Source organism: Squalius cephalus (assembly GCF_949319135.1).
Source record: "Squalius cephalus genome assembly, chromosome: 22".
Taxonomy (NCBI): domain Eukaryota; kingdom Metazoa; phylum Chordata; class Actinopteri; order Cypriniformes; family Leuciscidae; genus Squalius; species Squalius cephalus.
In genome coordinates, this window is record NC_137143.1 from 12,724,472 (window position 1) to 12,737,243 (window position 12,772).

General features: G+C 45.3%; 1 long non-coding RNA gene across 4 annotated transcripts; it reads left to right on the forward strand.

Annotated features, from left to right (window-relative positions):
* The first annotated feature begins 1,383 nt into the window (after window positions 1–1,383).
* LOC307150367 lies at window positions 1,384–12,633 on the forward strand. Of its 4 annotated transcripts, none has more exons than XR_013819702.1 (7): window positions 1,384–1,565; window positions 3,771–3,877; window positions 10,890–10,954; window positions 11,031–11,118; window positions 11,194–11,249; window positions 11,402–11,459; window positions 12,539–12,633. It is a non-coding gene; the product is annotated as an uncharacterized lncRNA (long non-coding RNA). The 4 variants fall into 4 exon arrangements; XR_013819703.1 differs by having other exon boundaries at window positions 11,040–11,118; XR_013819701.1 differs by having other exon boundaries at window positions 10,890–11,118.
* The last annotated feature ends 139 nt before the right edge of the window (window positions 12,634–12,772 follow it).

Here is a 12,772-nt window from a genome sequence, read left to right on the forward strand (position 1 = left end):
ATACTATGGAAGTCACAGGGGTACATCAACTGTTTGGTTACTGACATTCTTTCAAATAACGTTTATTTTCAACAGAAGAAAGAAACTTATTCAGGTTTAAAACAACTTAAGAGAGTAAATTATGACTTTTTGGGGGGAGAACTATGCCGTTAATGTTAATAAAACAACAAAACACACAGAGGAAATCATTCACTGCTCTTGACTGAGAACTTTAAGTCTGTTGTGTTTTATTTTCATATTTGTCCATTTAATTACTTTCTTCAATTCTACTGTTAAATACACCTATAGCTGAAAAAATAAAGCACTGTTTATTTCATTTGTATATTAAGTTGTGTATGTGTAATATGTATCTCTGTTCTTAATTTTTAATAACAAAGAAAATAGTGACAAAGATTTTATCTTCGCCACTTTGACCTAAATGTCTGCCATTCTTTTTTATTTTATATTTTGTTACCTATATTTTGTTATAAGGCTTTGTTTTTAAAATAGGGACATTAGTTTGGCTGTAATGCTCAGTCACATGCAAAATAGTAAAACCAACATGAAAAAGAATCATGATAAAATCGTGATTTTTTTCTGAAAAAAACAAAAACAAAAATTGTGATATTATTGCCATATCGCCCACCCCAGGTGTAAAAAAGTGCCTAGATGTGCTTAGATGCTAAAAATGTGTTATTATTGATCATTATATCACACTACAATTAAACATAATGAAACATTCATTTGAATTGAAATTGTTTTATTAGCTTAGCTAATATTATTTATTAGCTTTTTCTAGAGATTGCAGTCATGCATGACATGGTGAAAAATGACTTGAAATAATACTGAAAATAGGTTAAGATGAATGTTAAAGGTGTGCCCCCTAAAAGCACAAGTGGCTCCTGCCTGTGTGGGGCCCAAAATGGTGGGCCCCACACCGATTTCAACGTAAATGGCCTCCCAGATAGCACACGCACGTCGCGCAGACATCTGTGTGACGTCGTCGTTTTCATCTGGAAGATGTTTATATTAGGGCGTGTGCTCATGCTTTACGTCGCCGAGACGTCCTTGCCAGCTGTTAGAACGACGTCTAGGCTATGTAAATAAGACGTAAATAATTTAGAACGTCGGCAATCCGCTCTTTTAAAGATGTTCATCAGATGTCCATACATCTCCAAGACATCTGATTTATGTAGCCCAGACATCGTTTAAAGATTTAATTCCTTCCATTAACAAAATTAATTCCCATAAAACACAGCCACTACAAATGTTCACGCTGTACGAGAACAAACGCAACTTCAGAAGGCGTTTACCACGTTAAACGCTGCAAACAAAACAATGTTTCCTAGCAACGGCAATAAACAGCGCTAAAATCTAATGAGAAAACAAAACACTTACAATCTGCTGTCCTCTTCTGTTGCTCGACTGCTTTTTCTAAAAATTACTTGCAAAGGTAAATATGTAGCCTACTTTTACCTGGCTTTGGACATACTCTTCCTGCGTGAGTCTACATTAAACCACGTGCTGCTGATGCTGAGTGCGTGCAGAAGACGTGTTGACGAGTTGTGAGGAAACATGTGCTTGAGGTATGTATAAAACAAATATATTTTTAATACTAATTGTGTGACGTTTGTGATCGGTTATATCTTTAAAATTACGTTATGTTGATTGGGTTAGATATAATAATCACCTGTTAGTTATAGAAGTTGTTGTGCACGTGAAGTAACCACGCTTTCCTGAACCTAGAATAAAACACGCATTTGCTGTCGTTTTTAGAAATAAATTTATTATAGGCAATATATTTGTAATTAATCATTTATATTCATTTTTAATTAATTATAAAAGGCCACATTAACAGAACGCTATATTATCATAGGCTATTCAAATAAAACAATACACTCTATATTACTACAATACACAAATATTAATAACATAAATTACACCCTCCCTGGGGCCAAGCGTAGGAAATCTTTGATGTATTTCTCTGCCTCTGCTTCCGTTGGCGACAGCAGGACGGGATTCCTCATGGCTGAAGCTGCATAAAAAAGAAAAAAGACACTTTAATTTTTTTTTATCCGAATAGAGGGTTTTCACGACGCGTCATCAATCCGGAAGTCGGCCATTTTGGAGGCACTGAACGTAAACAGTGCCATTGAACTGAACGGACTCGCAAATTTGGCTGATTATTGCTTCTGAAAAATGGTCAAGTTTTGGTCTGTACTCATCGGTCGCACCGAGAAAAAACATTTCTAGTTCTATAGACTGCCGAAAGTTAAAGAGAAGAGTGCAAAAAACTGATGAAAGATGGCGTTTGTGGTTGAGAGAGGCACAGCATCAGCCACATGTGTAAATGAAGCGTTATGGCTAAAATTTTTACGTAAAATAGTTAACTATGGGTACATACACACTGTCAATCCGATTATCTTTGTATCCGATTGGAATATGATCTAAAATGATGTCCACACTGTATTGCAACTGTTCAGGTCCGATTTGTGTGTCCACGCAGCTCTTTGACAACACGGCAATGATGTTGCGTTGATGGAGGGGTTTGCATTTGCAATATAAATGTTTTCTTATTAAAATTTTACAATATGGAGATGTGTAGCTGGACTACTGCGTCTCGAGCTGCAGAACTGTAGGAGGCTGGTACTGTATGCACAACTCTTTTTCCGCGCCGGTTTCAAAATACTTTTCAAAAATAATAATTTTCTGCTTGTCCGGCACTTTGCAACAACACAGCCTTGTTTCGGCTGCAACTTTCAGCATGTTCCCTATAACAATGTCTGATGTTTACATTTTACGTGGCGTGAGAAAGTCACATAAACCACGCGAAAGAGCGTTCAGACTGGTGGATTTCCTGATATGTGATTTGAATAGGATATTAAACCACATATGGATGTAGCTTGAAACGGATTTCATGTGCTTTTTTTTGGACTGACAATCTGAACGTAGCCAATGTCGGGATGCGAAATAGAAGTAAGGACTAGTTAGAGAAGCTAGCTCGTTCGGATCTTTACCACATATTAACTTAAGTTTGTCAAAATGTTGAGCTCTTTCCTGCTTTAAGTCCTTCTCTATATGATTTCGCAGCTTCCATGTGTTGTTCCCGTGGTTTAGACATCAGAAATTAGTGTAACAATGTGTTCAGTAGTACATAAACAGTGCAATCCATGCTGTTGTTTACATCCGAGTACCTCCAATATGGCCGCGCATCCGGGTAACTGACCAAATCGTGACGTAGGTGAAAACCCTCTATTGGTCAAAGTCAAAGATATCAAACGTGCAGAGAGTTCATGCGTCAAGCTTTTCCTGAGTGAGTTTACGTAAAACTTCTGAAGCTGCGTGGAGAATGTGTCCTGACGAGTTGTGAGGAAAGATTGGCTTATAAATTAAATATTTTTTATACTAATTGCGTTTGTGATCGGTTATGTAATAACTTTGAAATTACGTAATGTTAATTGAAATCACCTGTTAGGTAGTGAGCACGTTGTTTCGTGCACGTTTCTGTGGTTGGTCAATACTTATTTAACTGAACGTTTAAACCTCATTTTAAGTTCTTAACAAGCTATTATAATTGCTAACTATTTTTGAAAACGGCACGTTGCTGTTGGTATTACCACATGTTTGATTATTACCTCATATGAACATGTTAGCAAGTACTTAACGTACCTGACTGGCTAACTTCCCGCCATCAAATCTAATGCATATCTGTACAACATTTGAACTTGCCTATTAAGAGTGAGCCGACGTTTGATGACTTGATTCCCCGCTTGTCTCCTCTCCCGCACCAGTTCAGTTCCCTGGCGACGTTCGTGGTGAAGACCTTGAAGCAGATTCTCCACACGGTCTTCTTCATTGTTGGCCCGCCACTGATGGATAATCTCCTCACCTTCAACAGGTAAATTTTAAGTAATATTTGAGCATATAGTTGTACCTCTTCTGTACTTTTCTTAGTATCCGTCAAAAGTTTGGAATAATTCTTATTTTGTAATGTTTTTGAAAGTCTGTTCATTGACTATAAGAACTGTTCTCTTACGAGAGGTTCTCTCGTATTGCGTAAGGAACTTACGCTACGGGAAAAGTCATCTTTTCTCGAGATACTAAAGCCAAAAAAATTATCCTTAATTTTTCATAATTTGTCAACGCAGTGCAGCAGGCAGCACAGCAGAGCTAGAGCGGGCAATACTGCGTGCTCATTGGCTGCCGCGCGGCAACTGCTTAAGCCTACCAGTGAGCCCCGCGTGACGTCACGCCCAATCAGGGTGCGCGCGTCACAGCCCGCCAGAAGGGGCGGCGTCAGAGCGTATAAAAACAGGGCTCGGAGGCTTAATTCTCTGATTTCTGTCTCTTCAGCGAAGCTCTTCGCATCGCTGCTCTCTGAGAGAAGCCGTCGCCGTCGAAACCAGCAACGAGCCAGCCTAGGACAGCCTGAGGAAGCCGGACGAATCTTCGCCGCCTTCAGCCTGCCGTGCCAGCTCAGCTATCCGGCGATATATCCTTTCTCATTATGTGTTTTACTGATGTATCTTTACACGAGGCGTTGTTTCAAATGCCTCGCACCACTCCCCGCTCTCTCTCTCCCTCTGTCGAGCCGCGCAACTGCGCCTCTCACAAGGTGTGTTAGAGATGCGGATGATTACGGGGCTCGCTCTCTCCCTCTGTTCGAGCCGCGCAAAACGTGCCGCTCACAAGGGATCGCAGACGCGTACGGTCACGGGGCTAGCTTTCTTTACGTTACAAGAAAGCTACCCCCCCGCCCGCCGTCTCCCGGCGAAAGGAGAAAAGAGTGTTCTAGACCCGCCAAGGCCGGTCTAACCTCCATCTCTAACATATTTCTCAGTCCCCTCCTAGTTCAGGCTACTGGGAATATCTATACTGCAGTAAACGAGCCTGTCACAGTACACGCACGCCTGCAAACATGATAACGCTCTCTGGCTACTCGCTCTCCCCGCACTCTCTCCCTCTGTTCGAGCCGCGCAGACTGCGCCGCTCACAAGGGATTGCAGAAGCTGACAGTCGCGGGGTTAGTTTTCTTTACGTTACAAGAAAGCTACTGTCCCCGCGTCCGTCACTCGCCGGTGATAGGAGAAAAGAGAGTGTTCGAGTCTCACCGAGGCTTGGCTACCGCCTTTCTCACATATTTCTCGGTCCCCTCTAAGTTCAGGCGGCTGGAAATATTAATATTGCAGTAAACGAGCCTGTTACAGTACACGCACGCCTGCAAACATGATAACGCTCTCTGGCTACTCGCTCTCCCCGCACTCTCTCCCTCTGTTCGAGCCGCGCGGACTGCGCCGCTCACAAGGGATTGCAGAAGCTGACAGTCGCGGGGTAGTTTTCTTTACGTTACAAGAAAGCTACTGTCCCCGCGTCCGTCACTCGCCGGTGATAGGAGGAAAGAGAGCGTTCGAGTCCCACCGAGGCTTGGCTTCCGCCTTTCTCACATATTTCTCAGTCCCCTCTAAGTTCAGGCGGCTGGAAATATTAATATTGCAGTAAACGAGCCTGTTACCTTACACGCTCGCCTGCAAAACATGACGACGCTCTGGCTACTCGCCCCGCTTCCCGCGCAAACTGCGCCGTTCTCAGGGATGTCAGAGCGGACGGTCACGAGTAATGCTCAGCACCCCGCGTGCCTCACTCACCGGCGGAATGAGGAGGGAGATGTTTGTAGCCCCGCTGAGGCCGGGCCATTCTCCAATTCCCATACGTTTCTCAGCCCCCTCTGAGTTTAGGCGGCTGAAAATGTTAATGTTGCAGCAACGAGCCTGTTATAATACACGCACGTCTGCACGCTATCGCCGACGAAAAACATGACCCGCACTCTCTTATGCTCGAGCGAACCGATAGCCTATGCACTCTTCCCCTGTGGCTCAGTGGCAGAATAACAGGCTTTCACACCAGAGACCCGGGTTCGATCCCGGCTCTGGCAGCAATTTTTTATGCTGTTCGCTGATCCAAGCTCTCGGCCAGCTTCTCACACGCAGAAAGTGTGTGTATTGCAGCCAATGAGTCAGTTATACAACTCGCTCGCCTGCACACAAACGCTGTTCGTACAGCGGCCCAGAAAATCTGGAAAAGAGTGTTAATTCTGGTTATTCGGCTCACGCCGACGGTGTTTGAGTGTAGTAAATATGCCCACGACCCAGTGTTCATTTCTACACACAAGCACAATTCCCCCTGTGTACCCCACAGAGCACACTCACATAAAGCGCGCACTTGCCGCTCGAGTGTTAAGTGTAGGAAAGGTGCCCGCTCACGAGTGCTCACAACCACACGCTGTTCGCTCTGTCTCACACGTTCAGGGTTCAGATATCGCCACTGCCACCGGCCGTGTTTTAATAAAGAGTCCTGTGCCCGCTCCCCTGCGTTCACACTCTGCTATAAACACTCACGCGCGCTCTCTCAGCGCAATCCGGCCGGTCACTGCTATCAGCGAGTCCCCGTCTCGCAGCACTGTCTCAGCGCGCACCGCGCGCCCGCCACTGCAGGTCCCTCGTCCCGCGCTATGCAGCGGGCAGGACTCAGAGGCCATTCGACCCGTAGCTATGAGTGCGAATGCATGGAAAGCTATTCCGGGTGTGTCGACATGGGTGCTGGACACGGTAATACAGGGCTATTCGCTACAGTTCAGTCGTCGGCCTCCGCGCTTTCAAGCCCGGACCGAAACGAAAGTGAACGCAGAAGCAGCCCATCTGCTTCATGCAGAAATAGCGAAGCTGCTACGAAAAAAGGCGATAGAGAGAGTTCCTCCTTCTCTGACCGAGGCGGGCTTTTACAGCCGTTATTTCCTCGTGCCCAAGAAGGACGGTGGGCTCAGACCCATATTAGATCTGAGACATTTGAACAGGGCTCTCATGAGACGGCCGTTCAAAATGCTTACGACCAGGCAGATCCTCGCGCTAATTCACCCGAGGGACTGGTTCATATCTCTCGATCTGAAAGACGCGTATTTTCAAATCCAGATTATACCACGTCACAGGCCATTCTTGAGATTCGCCTTCGACGGCCAGGTGTATCAATATACCGTCCTTCTGTTCGGCCTGTCCCTAGCACCCCGTACATTTACGAAGTGCATGGATTCAGCTCTCGCTCCCCTGAGAAAACAGGGCATGCGAATTCTGAACTATCTGGACGATTGGCTCATTCTAGCGCAGTCAAAAGAGGAACTCATCTCTCACAAGATAGCGCTTCTCAGTCATCTGGAAAGCCTGGGTCTTTCGGTGAACTGGGCCAAGAGCTCACTTATCCCCAGTCAGTCAATTTCCTTCCTAGGAATAGAACTGGACTCGGTGGCGATGACGGCCAGGCTGTCAGAACAGCGCGCGCGCTGTGTTCGACACCTCGCCGCATCCTTCCAAAAGGGCAGATACCTCCCTCTGAAACGTTTCCAGAAGCTGTTAGGCCATATGGCATCAGCCGCAGCGGTCCTACAGCTGGGTTTACTTCGAATGCGCCCGCTTCAATGCTGGCTGAAATCGAAAATACCCCGCGGAGCGTGGGTTTCGGGCAGCGCTCAAGTCAGCGTGACTCAGGTCTGTGTCTCAGCCCTGCAGCCCTGGCTAGCGCCCGAATGGTACCGACAGGGAGTGACAATGGGAGTCATTTCACACCGCAAAGTGGTCTCGACAGACGCGTCCAACATGGGTTGGGGAGCGCTTTACGGGGGCAGACCAATCTGCGGCCCCTGGTCGGGCCCAGAGCGGAACCTCCATATAAACTGTCTGGAGATGTTAGCGGTCGAGAAGGCTTTGAAGCATTTTCTCCCATACTTGCGGGGACACCACGTGCTAGTTCGCTCAGACAACATGTCAGTGGTGTCCTACGTGAACCGCCAGGGCGGACTCAGATCCAGAGCCATACGTGCTCTAACAGAACGCCTTTTGGTCTGGGCTCAGGGCTCGCTGCGCTCGCTGAGAGCCGCGCACGTGCCCGGGCACCTGAACGACGACCCGGACAAACTGTCCAGGGACAATGTTACCCCAGGGGAATGGGCGTTACACAGCCAGACGGTACAGACGTTGTGGCGCCGCTTCGGCGAAGCGAAATTGGACCTTTTTGCCACAAGCGAGAACGCTCAGTGCAAAAGGTTCTTTTCGAAGAGCAAGGATGCGCTGGCCCAAGTTTGGCCCAGTGTCCCGTTGTACGCTTTCCCCCCGATCTCAATGCTGCCTCAGGTATTAGCAAAGATCAGGGAAACGCGCTGCGCAGTGCTCCTCATAGCCCCGCACTGGGAGAACCAACCCTGGTTCCCGGAGCTGGTGAGCCTGTCAGACACAGCCCCGTGGCCGATTCCGGCGAGGAGAGACCGTCTCTCTCAAGCCCGAGGGTCAATTCTGCATCCCCATCCAGAGCGCTGGTCTCTGCATGCGTGGGTAATCAACGAATATTCGCTGATCTGCCAGAAGGGGTAGTTAACGCGACCTCGCAGTCCAGAGCCCCCTCGACGAGGCGGCTCTATGCGTCTAAATGGTCAGTGTTTAACAAATGGTGTGCAGGGAAGAGTTTGAACTCTCAGTCCTGTGGGGTTCCACAGGTTCTGAACTTCCTCCAAGAGCTCTTGGACGCGGGCAGGTCCCCCTCCACGCTCAAGGTGTATGTTGCGGCGATTGCTGCGTTCGCCGACTCGGCGCGCAGCCGCGCACTAGGAAGAAACAAACTCATTACCCGTTTCCTGCGAGGCGCCAGGAGGCTGAACCCTCCGCGGCCACCTTCGGTTCCGATATGGGATCTGTCTTTGGTCCTGGAGGCCCTTAAAGCTTTTCCCTTCGAGCCGTTAGACTCTGTGGGTCTCTAATACCTCACTTTCAAAACCGTTTTTCTGCTGGCCCTCGCCTCAGTAAAACGTGTGGGTGACTTGCATGCGCTATCAGTTAGCGCGTCGTGTCTCGAGTTTGGACCTAACGACTCGTTAGTCATTCTCAAACCTAGACATGGCTATGTCCCTAAAGTGTTGGGTACTCCTTTCAGAGCACAGGTTATCTCCCTCTCAGCCCTGCCGCCGGCAGCCAGCGAGGTCGATAATAACCTCCTTTGCCCTGTCAGGGCGTTAAGGCTTTATATTACGCGCTCTGCAGCCTTCAGGCTCTCAGAGCAGCTCTTTGTTTCGTTTGGTGGGCACACCAAGGGTCTCGCCGCCTCGAAACAGACGCTATCCAGATGGATAGTGGACGCTATTGCGACAGCATACGCGTCCAAAGACCTGCAGTGCCCTCTGGGCATACGGGCTCATTCCACCAGAGGCGTTGCCTCATCGTGGGCATGGTCCAGTGGGATTTCCATTTATGACATTTGTACGACAGCAGGCTGGGCCTCCCCGTCTACATTTGTTAGGTTTTATAACCTGGAAGTTCCCGCCCTGCAGGTTAAACTTCTTGCAGTCTAAAATCATGTTCATGCCCTGCTCTTCGCAGGCTGGATATTAGATTTGACTCTTCTGGTCGAGCCGCACTTTCAGGGAAAGCTTTTATATACAGACCGGCTGCGCCGCTCTGTTTCTCCCTACGGGTGCTTATGTACATGTGTTGGCCCAAATTGCTGGCCACCTCTCTCCCCACTCTTCACTCCCCGGGTCCCCTCCCCCTGGAGTTGTGTGTGGATGCATGGCGCGCACGGCGTTGACAAAGGGTTCCCGTAGCGTAAGTTCCTTACGCAATACGAGAGAACCTCTCGTAAGAGAACGATACTCGGTTACTCACGTAACCTCGGTTCTCTCTAGAGAGGGAACGAGTATTGCGTTCCCTGCCGTGCTTGCGCCTCGAGCTCATGTCGCTTCATTCGACAGAAACCAGAGAATTAAGCCTCCGAGCCCTGTTTTTATACGCTCTGACGCCGCCCCTTCTGGCGGGCTGTGACGCGCGCACCCTGATTGGGCGTGACGTCACGCGGGGCTCACTGGTAGGCTTAAGCAGTTGCCGCGCGGCAGCCAATGAGCACGCAGTATTGCCCGCTCTAGCTCTGCTGTGCTGCCTGCTGCACTGCGTTGACAAATTATGAAAAATTAAGGATAATTTTTTTGGCTTCAGTATCTCGAGAAAAGATGACTTTTCCCGTAGCGTAAGTTCCTTACGCAATACTCGTTCCCTCTCTAGAGAGAACCGAGGTTACGTGAGTAACCGAGTATCGTTTTCTATTTTGAAGTTTCTGCTTTGCAAAGCTGAATTTTCAGTAGCACTTGATCCTTCAGAAATCATTATATGCTGATTTGCTGCTCAATAAACCTTTCTGATTATTATCAATATTGAAAACAGTTGTGCGGCTTCATAGTTTTGTGGAAACTGTGATGAACTACCATTCAAAAGTTTAGTTAAGTAACCATTTTAATCAGCAATGTTAAAAAATGACAAACACATTTATTACATTTCAGAAGATTCACATTTCAAATAAATTATGTTCATTTGAACTTTCATTGTTTCTGTTCATTAAATAATGAACTGTTCATCAAATAATCCTAAAAACAGGATAACCGTTTCTTCAAAAATATGTTTCTGCGAAAACTATTTTAACATTGATAATAACCATTATCAATAATTGAGCACCAATAATAATTGCTATTAACCAATCAGAAAAACAGAATATTAGAATATAATATAACACTGAAGACTGGAGTAATGATGCTGAAAATTTAGTTTTGATCAGAAAAAATACATTTGACAATATATTAAAATGGAAAGGTTTAATCATATTTAACTGTTACTGTTTTCACTGCATTTCTGATCAAATAAATTGCAGCCTTGCTGAGCAGAAGAAACTTCTATTATTATATTTTTTTTTTACAATCTTGATAATCTCAGACTTTTGACAAGCGTGTAAACATGCACAGTACATTTCATTATTAGTTGTAGGTTGAAAATTCAGTTGATTCTTACCATTCTCTGCATAAACCCTCTGTCAACTAAACTTTGTTCCAGCCGGTCTAGCTCTTCAATAGATGCAAGTGGAAAGACGTCATCCTCTTCGTCATTCTGCATCTGCGGTAGAATGCGTCTGTTTCCCACTAGAGACTGGACAAGTGAAGTCAGGTGGTTGATCTTCATGTCCATTTTTTCTAGTGTTTCCAGAATTGCCCTTGCTGCAATACAGAAGATCATTTAAATCGATAAATGACTTGCATGGTACAATACTCAAGACTGGATTTTGGTAAGTAAAAACTTAAATGCTGATGATGATTTTCATAACAGCATAACACAATATATGTAAAAATATAATTTGTAGGAAACATACTCTCCTCTCTTCCTTGGTGGTTCCCTGAAGGTCTCAGGACAGAAAAGGTTTGCACTATTGATTGAACAGATAATGTAATTATATGTGTGTGTGTATATATATATATATAGATTGTCTTTAAATGTTGTGAATGTGTTTGATTTCCTCATGCCTAATGAATGCTCTTTTACCTTGTGTGTTAGGTGGATCAACACCCCAGCTGGCTCCATGATGCTCTGCCTGAGAGACGCCCACTGGAGCTGAGGAAGGTGGAGTAGGTAAGATTCACTTGTTACCAACACAAGTTAACACACACTAAAATATAAAACCGAAAAGCATAAAAACAGATTTTTGTTCACTTCTTATAAGAACAGTATGGTTAATTTATTAATTATTACACTGGCATTACCAACAATCACCAGTCAGTACATCAGTGCTCTTTTGAGTACAGTTAGGACTCTAATATTGCCAAATTTGAGTGTGACTATTCCTGGCACCCCCTGCAGCATTGGTCTCGTCACTTGATTCTGTCAAATCCGTTTGAAACAAGTATAATGTTTATACTTTTGCCTGGCTCCTCACTACTGACTGCGCATGCACCTCCCAAAATGGGTGCAAAATCACAAAATGGATAAAGCGTTTCTACTTGACATGCTCTCTATTGTACAAATCTTTGAAATGACAGGGGGTGACTAGGAGTAGTTGCTCTCCAAAATAGGGATACATTGATATGAAAATTTTGTCCAAAACCGATAACCATTAATTCTTTATATCTGAAAGCCGATAACGATTTTTGGACGATAAATCTAAATCCAAAATTTGATATACTTAGAGAGCCTAATTACATAAACAAAATGCTCTTCATTAAAAGTTTTGTCCTAAACACAACATAAATCAAACATATACAGTACAGAAGCTTAGTTTGAACCAGTCAAATATTCCTTCAAATTAATTTTACACTCATGTGGCCAACAAAAAATTGACAACACTTTAGAAATCCAATCGGTTATTCAGATACAGTGGCCACTTAATGTGAACAAATGTAAATGTGCCATGTCCTGATTGGCTAATGATCCAATCTGCTTGATTGGATCACTGTGAAAGCATGTTAATGCCAAGTGTAAACGCAGCCTGTGTCTGGTAAGGACACTGTCAGTTATTTGTTGTTTTTATTTATTTTCATTATTTCTTATCTTACTCTGTGATCTTCCTTGGTGGTCACAATCACCTGAGGGTCTCAGGACAGAGAATGTGTGCTCTATGGAGTGGAAAAGATCACAAAATATACAGTTTTAGATTTTGTTGAAGTGCTGTGAATAAGATTTCTGTTTTTTTTCTCTCCCGTTTCTATTGTAAGTAATGCTCTTTTACCTTGTGTGTTCGGTGGATCAACACCCCAGCTGGCTCCATGATGCTCTGCCTGAGAGACGCCCACTGGAGCTGAGGAAGGTGGAGTAGGGAAGATTTGCTTGTTTCCAACACAAGTTAACACACACTAACCCCCAATTTCCACCAGATGCGTAACGGCTGCGTAACGGCTCCGCTGCGTGACAGCTCCGTGTTCCGTCGTCCGTCAATACCCACCAGGTAC